This window comes from Babylonia areolata, chromosome 35 (genome assembly GCF_041734735.1).
Source record: "Babylonia areolata isolate BAREFJ2019XMU chromosome 35, ASM4173473v1, whole genome shotgun sequence".
Classification (NCBI taxonomy): Eukaryota; Metazoa; Mollusca; class Gastropoda; order Neogastropoda; family Buccinidae; genus Babylonia; species Babylonia areolata.
Window position 1 is genome coordinate 21,410,776 of NC_134910.1, and position 17,997 is coordinate 21,428,772.

General features: G+C 43.1%; 1 protein-coding gene and 1 pseudogene across 2 annotated transcripts in view; one reads left to right on the plus strand and one right to left on the minus strand.

The window, feature by feature from the left end:
- The window catches only part of LOC143277978 (ras-related protein Rab-27A-like), a 113,070-nt gene that overhangs the window by 35,609 nt on the left and 59,464 nt on the right, over positions 1-17,997 (plus strand). The window lies entirely within an intron of this gene.
- On the minus strand, positions 10,970-11,037 carry LOC143278166 (U6 spliceosomal RNA; annotated as a pseudogene).

The window sequence follows — 17,997 nt, forward strand, 5'->3', positions numbered from 1 at the left end:
CACGCACGCACGCACGCACACAGACACACACACACGCACACACACACACACAGGTTTCGATCTGCTCTTAACTTTGTTGTGCGCCCTTCTGCCCTCCCTCCCTCCGCATTCGCACGCACGCACACACACACACACACACACACACACACACACACCGTTCTCTCTCCTTCTTTCTCTCTCTCCACTTTTTGTCTTTTTTCTTCTTTTTTTCTTTTGTGTATTTCCTTGATTAGTTTATATACGTTTTCTTTACGAGGGTAGGATGAAAAAAGGCCGATAAGTGCCTATTCTTTTTACATGCTATATACAGATATATATATTTGTGTGTGTGTGTGTGTGTCCCTCTCTGAGAGAGAGAGAGAGAGAGAGAGAGAATCCACCACTGCACTTTCCTCTGTTGTGTACTGATTCTCTCTCTCTCCCTCTCTCTCTCTCTCTCTCTCTCACTCTCCCCTCCCCCCCCCCCGCCCCCTCCCCCCCAAGCCCCCCAACCTCTTTCTCTACCTCAACCACTCTCTTTCGATCTCGCTGTAATGAAAACTATAATATTGTGCAATTATTGGCTGTGACAGAGAGAAAAAAAAAAGCCAGTTATTGCACCTGCCGATATGTTGTACAGTCTCTGACAATAATCGAAGAAAAAAGTCCATGATAATTGATTGTGACTTGAAACCCAATATCACACAGTTCCTAGCTATATTAGAGAAAAACCAATAATAATTGTGGCTTGAAACCGAATCTTAGGCAGTTCTTGTCTATATTAGAGAGACAACGCACAGTATTTTTTGCACATGATCATAATTGTTTTATACGGCTGTCGGCAATATTAAAGAAAAATCAATCCTGGCACCTTTGCGTATCCTGTTCAGTTCTTGGTTACAATGGAGGACAAAAAAAATCAATGGCTGAACCTTTTCAGAGCTTTTCCATGTTATAGATTCCCTGGAGCTCTGTATTATAGGGATGAACAATCAGTCGTTGCGCCTTTCCCATATCTTTTTATACGTGTATTAGTTTCACTCACATCCTTTAAAGCAAATGTAATAATATTCTTTTTCAAGCAGGCTCTGCCTGATGAAGGCACTCCACTCAATATATGTATTATCTGGATCAGCATCTGTTTCCATGCCTGATTTGCGTGCGTGCGTGCGCGTGTGTATGTATTATGTCAGAATATTACGTATGAATAAATATGTGTGTGTGTGTGTGCGCGCGCGCGCGTGCGTGTGTAGTGTGTGTGTGTGTGTGTGTGTGTGTGTGTGCTTTGGGTCTGATTTTCTTTCTTCTTTCCATTCTTTCTTTCTTTCATTCATTCTTTCTCTTTGTCCTTTCTTTCTTTCTTTCTTCCTCCCTCCCTCCCTGCCTCTCACACAACCCTTTTGATTTTCCAAGTCTCGTATAATTTTGTATGTAAGGTTTCTCGTGTAGAGCTCGTGAAACTTGTTCTCGTTCACGTCGTGGTCGATCGTTTCGGCCTTTGAATCAGTGCGGCAGACAGAATGGCAGACAATGAAACCCTCGTGATGTTAATATCGTAACTGGAGATGTGTGTGTGTGTGTGTGTGTGTGTGTGTGTGTGTGTGTGTGTGTGTGTGTGTAGGGGAGAGAGAGAGAGAGAGGAAGCCTTGAATCCTTGAGAGACAACTTGAGAGAGAGATGGGTGGGGGAGAGGGGCAGGCAATAGAAACCTGGCCTTTCCTTGTTGTGTGCGATATATGAATAGGTTATGACTGGATTGGAGCAGAGATGGCGATTTTCGTGTGTGTGTGTGTGTGTGTGCGCGCGCGCACGTATGCGTGTGTGTGTGTGTGTGCGCGCGTGTGTGTGTGTGTCTGTGTGTGTGCGTGTGTGTGAGAGAGGGAGACAAAGGGAGTAAGTGTGTGTATGTGTGTGTGTGTGTGTGTTCAGTTTCATTTCATGTCTATCTACATTAAGTGATATTAGACATGAACAAAAAGGAGGGGGGGAGGGGGGGGGAGAAAAAGAAAAGGGAGGGGAAGGGAAAGGGATGAAAACATTACTGTTCACAACATTAACTTAACAACAATCTAACTAAGACAATAACTTTCCAACTTTAAAACATGTAGGCGTATAAACAAAAACAAAACAAAACAAAAAATTCAAAGGATATAATAACAACCCAGTTAGACTATTTTACAAACATGTGTGTTGAAGGATTGCTGAGGTTATTGAGACATACAAACAGAAAGAAAGAAAGAAAAACAAGAATATAAACAACTTCTCCGCATGTATGAAAATGAGTTTGCAAAGAGAAAGTGAAATAAATAGGAATGAATAAAAAAAAAAAAAAAAAAAAAAAAAACAACCACCTAACATGATAGATGAATTAATGTTTATGCCCACACATACAAAATGAGAAACAAACAAAACCTATATCACTTCAAAATGAAAATGAATAAATATAGCAGCTCGTTGAATCAATATCCATGTCCATACATTCAAAGATAGAAACAAACAAAGTATAAATAAACTAAAAATTAATTTAAAATAGAATAAACAGTTGAATTATCGTCGATGCCCATGCATACAAAGAGAGAAACAAACAAATAGACATAAATCACTTGAAACTAAGAATAAATTAATAAATAGGTAGAAAAAAATGAAGAATTAGTGGTGATATCCACACTTACAAAAAGTGAGACGGACGAACATTGATCAATTTAGAATTATAAAAAAAAAAAAAAAAAAAATCAGCCAAGATACCCATGCATATAAAGAAACAAACAAACATTCATCTCTTCCTGACAACAGCTGCAATCCTGTGTATATGTATGTACGATATAGTTTGTTTTTTTTGCCCCAGCTGTTGCAACCTCTTCCTGTCCACCCCCACCCACCCCAACCCCCACACACCCTCCACACACACACACACACACACACACACACACACACACACACACACACACACCTGTTTCCCTCCCTAAGTTATCGATCAGCAAACTCCAGTGAACTGAAACTTGGCGACGTTTCGCAACGTTGCAGGTATCGTATTGGAAGTTTTCTGCTGACACTACAGCGGACTTTGTTATTGAACACCGGGGCTTCTCAGTGTGTGTGTGTGTGAACTTGGAGAGGCTGCTTCAGAAGAGATGACAATCGCCCTCCTACAAACATCCGTGTACAGTCACAAGCTTTTAAAAAAAATATCTTTTTTTTTTATGACACAGCTACGAAATCTTTTGATATCGGACACACACCCACGAAATCTTTTTTTTTTTCTTCTTTATTTTTTTCATGCCCACACGCCCACGGAATCTATATTGGACAATTCTCTTGTTTTAGACTTTTTTTTTCTTCGAGAACAAATGCCTGAGGAAGCTCCTTCAAATTCCCTGGATCGAGCACGGGACCAATGAACATGTACGGAGCATAATTGAGAACCTTGCTGGACCTCAGGAACCTCTCCTTTCAGCTGTGAAGAGACGCAAGCTGATATGGTTTGGACACAACACTCGACACAACAGCTTGTCCAAAACAATCATGCAAAGCACCATCGAGGGCGGGAGAAGAAGAGGAAGACAGCGGAAGAACTGGCATGAGAACTTCAAACAATGGATCGGACTCCACACACGTGACCTGCTGCCAGCGGCTGCCGACAGAGACAGATGGAGAAGTGAGGTTGCGTCTGCGGTCCTCAGGCTCCCCCCAACGACTACTAGTGGTTATGGGCCTGAGGTTGAGGTTGAGAGGTTTCTTCTTGTTTTGTTCTTGCTTACGCAGTTCTGCTTCAGTTGGCATCTCCATTCATTCGTTTCTGACGGAAGAAGGTGGCGGCAAACAGACTCCGTGAGGGTCTGGGTTCGAATCCCGCACTTGGCGCACTGAAAAAGAACCCATGGCAACGAGAGTGTTGTCCTCTGGCAAAACTGAGTAGAAGAAATCCACTCTGCTCTGATAGGTACACAGATGTCAGAGTCATGTTTCCTATACACTCACACACAGTGTAGTACTGTTGTTGCTTACACTTCTATCTACCTCACGCACGCACTCACGCGCACACACAACAACAACAACACACACACACACACACACACACACACACACACACACACACACACACACTGCTATTGTTGTTGTTGTTGTTGCTTACATCTCTACCCACATCACCAAGCCCATGTCAAACGCACCCGCCAAAATCGATCCAGTGGAACACGAGGACACGGTAACAATTGAGGAAATGACACACAACAGTCAACAATTTCGCGCACATGGACGTCTTGTGCTGACCGTTCTCTGTCTCTCTCTCTGTCTCTCTGTCTCTCTCTGTGTCTGTCTGTCTGTCTGTCTCTCTCTCTCTCTCTCTCTCAGATTTGAAGAAAAGTCAGTGTTTAAAACCCGTCTACGAAATTGTGTGTGTGTGTGTCCGTGTCTCTCTGTCCCTCTCTGTCTCTCTCTCAGATTTGAAGAAAAGTCCATGTTTAAAACCCGTCTGCGAAATTCTCTTTCTCTCTGTCTGTCTCTGTCTCTCTCTCTCTTTGTTTCGACAGAAAGAAAAACAACAACAACAAAAAACACAACACAGAAATGATTATACTTAACGCACAATTTAGATTTCATATTAAAAGTTTTGATTAATGATAAACAATAAACAGACAAGCATGACAACTTAAAACCGTCGACAGGCAGGGTGATGGTTGTTTGTGTGTGTGTGTGTTTGTTTGTGTGTTTGCGTGCATGTGTGTGCGTGTGCGTGCGCATTTGTATGCTTGTCCGTGCATATGTGTGTATGGCTTTATGTGTGTGTATGTGTCTTTGTGCACTCGAGTGCACGCTTGTGTCTCTCCTTCTCTCTTTGTGTGTGTACGTGTGTGTGTGTGTGTGTGTGTGTGTGTGAGGGAGGGCCAGGGAGAGGGAGATAGTAGGAATGGAGGTGAGGGTCAGAGATTTATTTGTCGTAAAACCCACAGTCGAGTTATCGACAGTGAAATTATACACAACACTAGAATTGAAAGCAACTGACAAGTGTGTGTCTGTGTCTGTGTCTATGAGTGAGAGAGGGAGGGAGAGAGAGAGACTCTGTGTGTGTGTGGCTGTTGATGGATTGTTTTCCAAAATAATTATGCAGCACATTGCAAAACAGGACGTGAGATGGAAAAAAAAAGAAAAAGAATTCATGCAGCTGGATGACTCACCCCTAACAATTATACATACATAACATACATTCCAATTGATCGCTGAATGGCCACCGACACCCAGTTCTGCATTCCGCTGAACAATCCAGCAAGGCTCATTGAGTCGAGAGCCGATTAGAGAGGGAGGGGTTGTGGGCGAGAGGGCCTGGGGTTGGGGGTGGGGCGCGGGGGGCGGGGGGGGGGAGGTGCGGCTGTGGTGGAGGCTGAGGAAACAGTGGTGGAGGTTCGGGGAGGCGAGGTGTTGGGGTTAGAGGCGGAAGGTTGGGGTAGGGGTGTTGGGGGGGGGGGAGTAGGGAGGGCCAGGGGGGGGGGGGTGTCAGCATTTATGGGTGTTTACGCGGAGTGTTGGTTCTGAAAGGTTCTAGATCGGAAATTTATAATTCATTGGAGCGCAACAACATGAATGTGACACTATTGGGTCCTTGCTGGCATCTTTTTTCATTTCAGTTTTTTGATTGCTGCAGCTGCTAAGACAAGTGACAAAGATTTTTGTTTCTGATTTTAGAAAGAAAAAAAAATGTTTTCTTCTTGTTGTTTGTCTGTTTGTTTGTTTTCTTCTCTTTTTTTCTTTTTTTTTTTTTTTTTTTTGAACCAGCGCACTCAGATTCTTTCGCTTCCAAGGCGGACGCGTTACCTCTAGGCCATCACTCCACTCCATCGTGGTTGGGGAGGGAGAGTTATTGATTGTTTGTTCATTGTCTTGCTTAATATTTTCCTCTTTTGGGGGGGTGGGGGGAGGTGCGGCGGGAGGGGGGGGGAGGGGGGTTGGCGCCTACGCTGCTCTTTGTATTTTTTCTGTAATTGTATAATTGTATATGTCTTTTTAGATCCATGTGCCCCTGTGAGTTTTTATTTATTTTATTTTATTTTATTTTATTTTTTAAGTTTCACTGTTCAGTGTCAGGAAGTGAAGCCCGCTGAGTTGATAACAGAGGGAGTGTATGGGGAGGGAGGGTTATTGGGGGAGTGTCTCACAACGGCTTGTGTTTCCTTTCGGTTGCTGTTAGAGAGTGAAGCTCGCTGAGTTGATAACAGAGGGAGTGTATGGGAAGGGAGGGTTATTGGAGGAGTGTCAAACAACGATTTTTTTTGTGGGGAGGGAGGGTTATTGGGAGGGAGGGTTATTGGGGGAGTGTCTAACAACGGTTTTTTGTTTTCTTTTGGTTGCTGGCAAGGAGTAAAGCCCTGTGAGTTGAAAAAAGAGGGAGTGTATGGGAAGGGAGGGTTATTGGAGGAGTGTCAAACAACAATTTTCTGTTTTCTTTCGATTGCTCTCAGGGAGTGAAGCCCGGTGAGTTGATTGATGGGGAGGGAGGGTTATTGGGAGGGAGGGTTATTGGGGGAGTGTCTCACAACGGTTTGTGTTTCCTTTCGGTTGCTGTCAGCGAGTGAAGCTCGGTGAGATGATAATAGAGGGAGTGTATGGGAAGGGAGGGTTATTGGGGGAGTGTCAAACAACGATTTTTTGTTTTCTTTCGATTGCTCTTAGGGAGTGAAGCCCGGTGAGTTGATTGATGGGGAGGGAGGGTTATTGGGGGAGTGTCTTAACAACGATTTTTGACACACTTGTGTAAACAAAGTGAGTCTATGTTTTAACCCGGTGTTCGGTTGTCTGTGTATGTGTGTCCGTGGTAAACTTTAACGTTGACATTTTCTCTGCAAATACTTTGTCAGTTGACACCAAATTTGGCATAAAAATAGGAAAAATTCAGTTCTTTCCAGTCATCTTGTTTAAAACAATATTGCACCTCTGGGATGGGCACAAAAAAAAAAAATTAAAAAAGAAGCCTAATTATATGCAAACTGCATTTACTGTTATATTTATATTTTTTGTATTCTCTAAACTTGGCACTTTGACCTCTTATTCTGACACAACAACAAGAGGAGTCATTATTATCATTTTTTGTTCAAACAGGAACTTCTTTTGCTAAGCATGGAATTTTTATTTATTTTGCAAACGTTTTGGTGCAGATAGTAAAAAAGGGAAATTACTCTGTAATTAATGCTAGGGGACTTAATTTATCACAAGTGAGTCTTGAAGGCCTTGCCTCTCTTGTTTTGTTTTCTTTTGGTTGCATGCTGTCAGAGAGTGAAGCTCGGTGAGATGATAATAGAGGGAGTGTATGGGAAGGGAGGGTTATTGGAGGAGTGTCAAACAACAATTTTCTGTTTTCTTTCGATTGCTCTTAGGGAGTGAAGCCCGGTGAGTTGATTGATGGGGAGGGAGGGTTATTTGGGGAGTGTTTCACAACGGTTTTTGACTCACTTGTGTAAACAAAGTGAGTCTATGTTTTAACCCGGTGTTCGGTTGTCTGTGTGTGTCTGTGTGTCCTTGGTAAACTTTAACGTTGACATTTTCTCTGCAAATACTTTGTCAGTTGACACCAAATTTGGCATAAAAATAGGAAAAATTCAGTTCTTTCCAGTCATCTTGTTTAAAACAATATTGCACCTCTGGGATGGGCACAAAAAAAAAAAATTAAAAAAGAAGCCTAATTATATGCAAACTGCATTTACTGTTATATTTATATTTTTTGTATTCTCTAAACTTGGCACTTTGACCTCTTATTCTGACACAACAACAAGAGGAGTCATTATTATCATTTTTTGTTCAAACAGGAACTTCTTTTGCTAAGCATGGAATTTTTATTTATTTTGCAAACGTTTTGGTGCAGATAGTAAAAAAGGGAAATTACTCTGTAATTAATGCTAGGGGACTTAATTTATCACAAGTGAGTCTTGAAGGCCTTGCCTCTCTTGTTTTGTTTTCTTTTGGTTGCATGCTGTCAGCGAGTGAAGCCCGGTGAGTTGATAATAGAGGGAGTGCATGAGGAGGGAGGGTTATTGGAGGAGTGTCTCACAAACGGTTTGTGTATTCTTTCGGTTGCTGTCCGGAAGTGAAGCCCGCAGAACTATCTCATCGTCAAAAGTCTGATGCTATGTCGACTTTGGGGAGGAAGGTGGCAGAATGGTTGAGACGCATAACTGCCCACACAGTGTTCGTGAGGGTCTGGGCTCGATTCCCGCTGTCGTCCTTTTTCCCAAGTTTTGACTGGAGCAATCCAACTCGGCTTCTGGGCGTTCGGATGAGGCGATAAACCGAGGACCCGTGTGCAGCGCGCACTTGACGCATTGAATGAAACAAACCATGGCAACAAAAGTGTTGTCCTCTGGCAAAATTGTGTAGAAGAAATCTACTCTGATAGGTACACAAGTATACATGCATGCACTTAAGGCCGGACTTAGCGCGTTGGGTTATGGCAAAATTGTGTAAACGAAATCCACTCTGACTGGTACACAAATATACATGCACGCACTCAAAGCCAGACTTATCGCGTTGGGCGATGCTGCTGGTCAGGCATCTGCCAAGCAGATGCGCTGTAGCGTATATATATATATATATATAGAGAGAGAGAGAGAGATTTGTCCGAACGCAGTGACGCCAACTAGAGAAAATGAAACTGAAAGTTGCGCCAACAGTCAGAAAGGCTTAGTTACCTGAAACTGAAACTGAGAGAGAAATGAAGAGAGACCAATATCCGTCTGCTCCACCTTTCGTGGCAGTTACGATGATGAGTTCAATCAAATGCGTTTCCCCCGTCTTTCATGTTCAGCTTCGAAGATAACAACGATGTGGATCGCCAGTTTTGATTCAGTTTGCATGGCAGGGGCCTAGATGAAGCGATTCTTGCTTCCTTTCTGTCAGTGAATATATCCCCGACGATGAACAGGCCTGGGAAATCCAGGCACTGCAGGGTTGGTGAGGAAATTTGAGAAACTGAAACTGAAAACTGTTTCGCCAACAGTCATGAGAAACGCGAAGCTCCGCACTGCAGCGGTTGGTTGAAGATTGGTAAAGCGATTATTTCTTCCACTTCCAGTGCCGGAAAGTTGCAATCACGCTGGTTCGCCTGGTTTGTCAAACATGCCACACATTGATTTTTTGGAATGCGTCACGTGTCTGCGTCTCCTCATCCTCTTCTCTCCTCTCTCCTCTTTCTCGGTCTTCTTCTTCTTCTTCTTCTTCCACCTCCTCTCTTCGCTTCCGCACATCATAATCACTAACTCACGCTCTCTCTCTCTCTCTCTCTCTCTCTCTCTCACACACACACACACACACACACACACACATACACGCACACACACACACACGCACGCACACACACACACACACACACACACACATATATATATATATATAAACACACACACACGAACACACACACATACACACACACACTCTCTCTCTCTCTCTCTCTCTCTCTCTCTCTCTCTCTCTCGTTTAAAATCATACTATGTGAATAGACATTAGAATGAAGAAAACACACACACACACACACACACAACACACACACACACAACACACACACACACACACACACACACACACACACACACACGCACGCACATTCTATCATCACGCTCTTAATAACCTCTCATTTCGCGACAACTCAATCTGACATGTCAGAGTGGGAGAGAGGGCAGGCAGGTAGGGTTACAGAGAGGTGCCAACCACTGACAAACTGAATGAGAAGTCTGCCAGCAGAAAGATCAATGTGGCGCTGTGTATTCACAGTTGGGGAGAATCAACACACACACACACACACACACACACACACACACACACACACACACACACACACACACACACACACACACACACACACACACACACACACACACACACACACACAAAGCGTGTGCAGTATGTTCCCATTAAATGAGGCTCAAAACGAAGATGACGACCATTTCGGAAGAATCTTCCCTGTTATCCGGGAAAAGTGATGTCTCTTCCAGACAATCTGTTCCCACTGGATTGGAATTTAGCCGCGCAGAAACCATGTCCGTTTTGAAGCAGTCTCTCTCCCCACCCCACCCCACCCCCGACTGGGAGAGAATTGGTCCAGTCATTTTACTGCCTGCTTTTTTAAGCGGCAGTTTGTCCCCATTGGTTCAAGGATTAGCCAATCAAAGAACGTCTCTTAGTTAAGGGCAACCTGACCCCTCTGATTGAAAAATCACCCAGTAAAAAAAAAAAAAAAAAAAAAAGAAAAAAAGTCGATTTTGGGGCCAGTTTGTTTCGAGTTGTTGAGCATTAGGAAAAGGGCTAGGGCTGTGGGATAGAGTGAAGATAAAACAAATAAACAAAGAAATACAAAAATGAAGAAAGAAGAAGAAGAAAAAAAAAGCCATCCGTTGCAGGAATACCCGGGCGTTTCACCAGAACGTTTGAACTTCCACAGATTCTACATTTTGAGTTTTGTTTTGTTTTGTTTTGTTTCGTTTTGTTTCACATCTTCTGTGAAGTTGTAGTTCAAGGCAGATGAGATGTGGCCAGAGGGAAAAAGGAACTGTGGCAGATTGTTTGGAGAGCCATTGGGTTGTGTGTGTGTGTGTGTGTGGGTGGGTGTTGGGGGTGGGGGGAGGCGGTGTCTTGTAACAGCGAGGCTGGTGGAATGAAGAGCGCGCCTTGCTGGATGTGGTGCATGTAATGCGAAGAAGAGGAGGAGGAGGAGGAAACAGTGGGGGGGACAGTAACATCTGTACGAGTGGTGTTGATGGACTTGGCTCCAAACGTACAGAGCGACACTTGTTTTTTTCTCTCTTTTTTTCTTTTTTTTTTTTTATTTTTTTTTTTAGTCATGTCCCGTCCACCTCCACTGACTGATGATGAATGTCCGGTGACCAGTGGGCGCACCTTGCACACGCAGGCTCTCTCTGTGTCTGTGTGTCTCTCTCTGTCTCTCCCTCTCTCTCTCTCTCTCTCTCTCTCTCTCTCTCTCTCTCTCTCTCTCTCCCTCTCTCTCTCTCTGTCAGCGCAGGTGGCCATGCTAATCTTCTCTGTATCGTTCCAATTTTAGTATATGCACTGTTTCAACAGTACAGTAGGGGGCGTGAACGAACGATTTCTGCGTGAAGATCGACTGCGTGAGCTCTGGTAAATACTTACCAATTACTAAGGACTGGAAAGTTCTTATGAGTGCATGGTTGGTACAGGCATTGTTCAAGTACCATGCCTTCAGCAGCAACTCAAATTCGAGCTGTGTGTGGCCGTTTTGTGCCAGTATTTGTCGCCTTCATGCTGAAACGGGTCAACAAAATTTTGGCTTCACGAATCGCCATTCTGACACTTAGAAGCAAGGCAGACGGTGTAGCATTAGGATTGCTCCTCCCCTATCTGTTTTGGGGCAGTCTACTTTTGCAGTGCGGGACGTTGAGAGTAACCCGGGACCTAACCCTCAGCAGAGCAAGGATGCCATGCGCCAGACGCGACTGGCCAGTTCTGGTGCCTCGCGAAGGGTCAGTGTGGAGAAATCAAGTGACTCCCTTCCTCCGACCACAGAACCCACTCTTAGCGACGTCTTGAACATCTTGGGAAGCAAGATGGAGGAAGTGAAGAAAGAAGTCCAGGATCTACGCCAGGACTACGCTGCTCTGCACAGTGAGGTGACGGGGCTGAAGGACGAGGTGACCGAGCTACGGAAGGAGAACCGCGACCTGCATGAGAAGCTGGAGGAGTGCGAGAGCAGAATTGATGACCTGGAGGGCCGCTCGAAGAGAAACAATCTCATTTTCTATGGTTTGACGAGGAGACCAAATGAGACCAACGAAGACTGTGAGGGTATGCTCAGGGACCTGATTACAGACAAGTTGGACATCACTGACGAAATCGAGTTCGACAGGGTGCACCGTCTGAACCCCAGGCCGGACTCTCCAGTCATTGCCCGATGTGTGTTCTACAAACAGAAGTTGAGCATTCTAAAAGCAAAGCGTAAACTTCAAGGGTCTAACATTTTCATCGGTGAAGACTTTTCCAAGAGAGTGAGAGACCTTCGACGGAAACTTGCGCCGCACCTCAAGAAGGCCAGACAGGACGGTAAGAGAGCTACCATTGTCTTCAGTCATCTGTTGATTGAAGGGAAGAAATACACTGTTGTTGTGATGACAATCTGGTAGAGTTAAGATAGGAAACCGGCCGGCCCAAGTGTAGCTGTGAGGTAGGTTTTCCCGAGGGCGTTAGAAACAAGGAGACACCGGTGTCATCGCCTTCTGTAAGTAAAACTGGACTTGCACGTGGGTCTTGGGGCGCTGACGTTGACATGAATTGTGCAGATATTGGCGTGCCTGTCTCGTGTGTTTCTCCTGCCACAGAATTAGCCTGTGAGAAAGAATGTGAACATGTGTTGGATGGAGATGCAAAAAATGATTGTTGTATAAAAAGAAAAAAGTTATCGTTCCTACATTGGAATGTAAATGGGTTAGCTTCTAAATTGACCAATGATGAGTTTGTTTCATTTGTATGTGATTTTGATTTTATTTGTTTAGTTGAGACTTTTTTTGAAGAATTCACTTCTACTATCTTTTCAGGGTATAAGAGTTTTTGTATTCCAGCTTTGAAATTTACTACACACGGAAGGCGATCCGGTGGACTGCTGTGTCTGATTAAAAATGAGTTTGTGTCCTGTGTTAAACAAGTTAATATTAAGTCTGATAATTTTGGTGCCTTACTTATTGATAAAATGTTATTTGGTTCTGACAAAGATGTGTTGTATGTGTACTGTTATGTTCCCCCGCAGGGGTCTCCGTACTATGTTTGTTTTGACAAGGAAAGTGGCATCGCTCTGCTAGAAGAATATATTACCGATTGTTTACTTTTTTTATGGGGATATATATGTGTTTTTGTGTGGTGACTTGAACAGTCGCACTTCCAATGCTTCCCATCATTGCCATAAAACTGATGTTAACAGTGTTTTAGACTTTCAGTGTGTCAGCCATCCAGTAAGTGTAGACAGACGTTCAGAAGATGCTATGATGAACAACTATGGAAAATTGTTATTAAATATGTGCACTGCATTGGATTTATGTATTCTAAATGGTATGTGTTATGGCGACCTTCAAGGTTGCTACACGTACGTATCAGACAGTGGCTGCAGTGTGAATGATTATTTTATAATGTCTTGTGAGTTATTTTCTCTTTTGTGTGAATCGTGTGAAATGACAGTTTGTGAACGAATTGAATCTGATCATATGCCTGTAAAATGCTGCTTTAGTTGTCTCGATGGTAGTGAGGAAGGGGTATTCAATGAGAATCTTGTCATCGAAAAACTTGTTTGGAACGAAAATTCTGCTGATGTTTATGTTAATAATATATGTTCAACAGAATGTCAGGAAAAAATGGCTTACGCTGTCAGTTTGATTGAGGTAGATATCAACGATGCACTACTGGTTTTTAACACTTGTATAAAAGAGGCTGCAGAATGTATGAAAAAAACAGATATGTTGTGGGAGAAAATGCAACACGTCCCAGGACTGGTTTGATTTGGAATGTAAATCCTTTAGAAGAAATGTTCGTAAATTCCTGAAAAAATTTCGTCGCACTTTAGATGCTCAGGATCGTGATCGTTATTGTAAAGCACGACGGGAATATAAACATTTATTGAGAATAAAAAAGAAGCACTTTAATGATGCTTTGCTAAAAGAACTCATGTCATCAGTAAAAAGTCAAAGACAGTTCTGGGACGTGGTGCATAAGATCTCTTCAAAACGAAAGCAACCATCAAACAATATTACTACTGATGCTTGGTTTGAACATTTTAAAGCACTTCTCACAAAAGATGCAAATATCAATATGTTACCGCACATAGAGAACGAAGAAGAAGATAATTTAAACCGTCCTATTTCCAAAGAAGAGGTAATGTTAGCAATTAGAAAAATTAAAATTCGTAAAGCCGCCGGGCCAGATGGAATCATTGGGGAACTATTTAAGTATGGATGTAAAACTGAATTGATTTTAGATTTCTTTGTAACGTTTTTCAACGCTCTTTTCGATAAAGGAATTTATCCCCAAAACTGGACTGAGTCTATTGTTCTCCCTCTTTATAAGAAAGGAGATGTAAATAATCCAAGTAATTACCGAGGTATCTCTATTTGCAACGCAGCTAGTAAGATATATAGCACAATTATTAATCACAGACTGCAAGATTGGGTTGAAAATAATAACATTACTGGAGAGTATCAAGCTGGATTCAAACGCAATTATTCTACTGTAGATCATATGTTTACTTTGATGGCATTTATACAAAAACAATTTTCATTTAACCGTAAACTATATGTTGCTTTCATTGATTTTGAAAAAGCTTTTGATTCCATAAATAGAAGTATATTATGGCCTATTCTGTTAAAATATGGAGTGAGAGGGAAATTACTTAAGTGTATAATGAGTATGTATGATTGTGTGAAGATTAGAGTTAGGTGTGGGGGGAGGATGACTGACTATATACAGTGCACAAGCGGTGTAAAACAAGGTGACGTTTGTAGTCCTATTTTGTTTTCTCTCTTTATTAATGAATTGACCCATGAAGTTGTGAATAATGGTAGACATGGCGCACAATTCTCTACAGATCTTTTACAGTTATTCATTCTGCTTTTGGCAGATGATGTTGTTTTAATGTCTGAAACAGTAATTGGTCTTCAAACACAACTTAATAGTCTACATAGAGCAGCTACAGCTCTGCAGTTAAATGTGAATATGCCCAAAAGTAACATCATTGTATTTAGAAAGGGTGGGTATTTGGGAGCGAGAGAACATTGGGTCTATGAAGGAGTAGCTATGCCTGTTGTGAATATATATAAATATTTAGGTCTTTATTTTTCAACAAGACTGAGTTTTACTGTCGCTTGTAAAGATCTTGCAAGCAGAGGAAAGCGTGCGGCATTGTGCATTATGCAAAAGTTATCAAGTTTAGGTAATCAATCTTTTGAAGTGTTTATTAGATTATTCGACTCTCAAGTTCAACCTATTACTCAATATGGCGCAGAAATATGGGGTCTTGATAATGCTGCAATGTATTGTGAGAAAGTCCATTTGTTTATGTTAAAGAAATTTCTGAAAGTATCAATAAAAACTCCAAATGATTTGATATATGGTGAAACAAATAGGTACCCAATACATCTGAACTCAGCTGTGAGGTGCATCAGGTACTGGCTGAAATTAACACGGTTAGATGAATCAAGATTACCCAGAAAAGCTTATAATATGTTGTGTGATTTGGATGTAAGGGGCAAGATTAATTGGGTAACAAAAGTGAGAGTTAAACTCTATGAAATAGGTATGGGATTTGTTTGGCTTAATCAAGGGGTGGGGGATATCTCAGGATTTATTCGTAGTCTCCGCACTAGACTGATTGATTGTAGATGGCAAGAATGGAATGCTCATGTGCAAGAAAGTGATAGATTTCATGTGTATTATCAGATCAACTCTTTACATTGTGTCCCAACGTATTTATCCATGAATTTGGCAAAACAATTAAAATATGTCATGACAAAATTTAGGTTTGGGCTTTCAGATATTGCAATTCATCATTTTCGATACACACAGCATAGTGATCATGATCTTATTTGTCCATTGTGCACAAATGCAGAAGAAAACGAATTACATTTCATGTTTTGTTGTCCAAAGTTATGTGAACTAAGATATAATTTCATACCCCAGAAATATTACTCTCAGCCTTCTATGTTTAAACTAGTTTTGCTTATGACGTCACGTCGTGAAGAAGAAGTCAGACAGTTTGCAACTTATCTACACAAAGCATTCAAAATCCGGTCATTTAGTTGTTCCTGATTATCAATCTGGGTATTGTTTTGTTTTATTGTATCATATACTGTATGTCATAATGTTTTCGAAATACGTTTACACACCACCCCTTCATAAGGGGCTAAGGCCTTTTTTGAATAAACCATCCGAATCCGAATCCGAATCTCTCTCTGTCTCTCCCTCTCTCTCTCTCCCTCTCTCCCTCCCTCTCTCTCCCTCTCTCTCTCTCTCTCTGTCTCTCCCTCTCTCTCTCTCTCTCTCCCTCTCTCTCTCTCCCTCTCTCTCTCCCCTCTCTCTCTCTCTCTCTGTCTCTCCCTGTCTCTCTCTCTCTCTCTCTCTCTCTCTCTCTCTCTCTCTCTCTCTCCAATATGTCTCTCTTTCTCTCTAATTGACAGTATGTTCAATGATTGTTCCCGTGCACTCCATCATGAGGGGCAATGGCCCATACATGATCATACTATCCGTATCTCTCTCTCTCTAATTGACAATATGTGTTCAGTGATTGTTCCCCGTGCACTCCATCATGAGGGGCAATGGCCCATACATGATCATACTATCCGTATCTCTCTCTCTCTAATTGACAATATGTGTTCAGTGATTGTTCCCCGTGCACTCCATCATGAGGGGCAATGGCCCATACATGATCATACTATCCGTATCTCTCTCTGTCTCTCTCTCTAATTGCCAATAATCAGTATGTTCAATGATTATTCCCATGCACTCCATCATGAGGGGCAATGGCCCATACATGATTAAACCATCCGTCTCTCTCTCTCTCCATCTCTCTCTCTCTCTCTCTCTCTCTCTCTCTATCTATCTATCTATCTATCTGTCTATCCAGTTCTCTCGGTCTCTGTCTGTCTCTCGCTGTCTATTAGTCTCTCTCTCACTCTTCATACAAAGCAGTCAGCAGCGGTCAGTTGTGGTCAGTAATGGCCAGCAATGGTCAGTGGTGGTTACATCCTGTCAAGAAGTCCAAAGATTGCATAATCGTCCGACGGGCGCAATAGCCGAGTGGTTAAAGCGTTGGACTGTCAATCTGAGGGTCCCGGGTTCGAATCACGGTGATGGCGCCTGGTGGGTAAAGGGTGGAGATTTTTACGTTCTCCCAGGTCAACATATGTGCAGACCTGCTAGTGCCTGAACCCCCTTCGTGTGTATATGCAAGCAGAAGATCAAATACGCACGTTAAAGATCCTGTAATCCATGTCAGCGTTCGGTGGGTTATGGAAACAAGAACATACCCAGCATGCACACCCCCGAAAACGGAGTATGGCTGCCTACATGGCGGGGTAAAAACGGTCATACACGTAAAAGCCCACTCGTGTGCATACGAGTGAACGTGGGAGTTGCAGCCCACGAACGCAGAAGAAGAAGAAGCATAACCGTCCCAAACGTATTGGCCTTTTAGTGTGAGGCAGCGCCGCGGTCTAAAACCTGCGAAGACTTCATTACTGATGCAGAAACGTGACAAATTAACGTAATCTGAGCGACTGTAGGGTTGTGGTCAATAGCGCCGGTCGGCAGTGGTCATAGACCTGTGGGAATCAAAGTCACAGAAAACGTCAATTTTGGCGACGAGGGACGGGAGGAGAGGGAGGGGGAGTGGGGGGGGGGGGGCATAGACCTTGGGGAACAAGGACTTGGCTGAAAGTGGATTGGGGGCGGGCGAGGGACATGGGAACACAGGGATGACTTCCTTCGCAGGTGGTTATTATTCGGTTGCCTGGCGGGCGCAATAGCCGAGTGGTTAAAGCGTTGGACTTTCAGTCTGAGGGTCCCGGGTTCGAATCTCGGTAACGGCGCCTGGTGAGTGAAGGGTGGAGATTTTTCTGATCTCCCAGGTGTTGATGTGTGCATGCCTTCTAGTGCCTGAACCTCCTTCGTGTGTATACGCAAGCAGAAGATCAAATACGCACGTTAAAGATCCTGTTATCCTTTATCTGTCAGCGTTCGGTGGGTTATGGAAAAAAAAGAACATACCCAGCATGCACACCCCCGAAAACAGAGTGTGGCTGCCTACAAGGCGGGGGTAAAAACGGTCATACAAAGCGCACTCGTGTGAACATGCGAGTGAACATGGGAGTTGCAGCCCACGAACGAAGAAGAAGAAGAAGAAGAATTCGGTTTCCTCAGCGTACAGATGACCCGTGCTGTGTTGAATGGGGATGCAGAGATTTGCTGTGGATTGCACCAGACACACAGCTGCCTGCGATACATTGCTTGACGGCTGTGGATTTTTGATGGGTG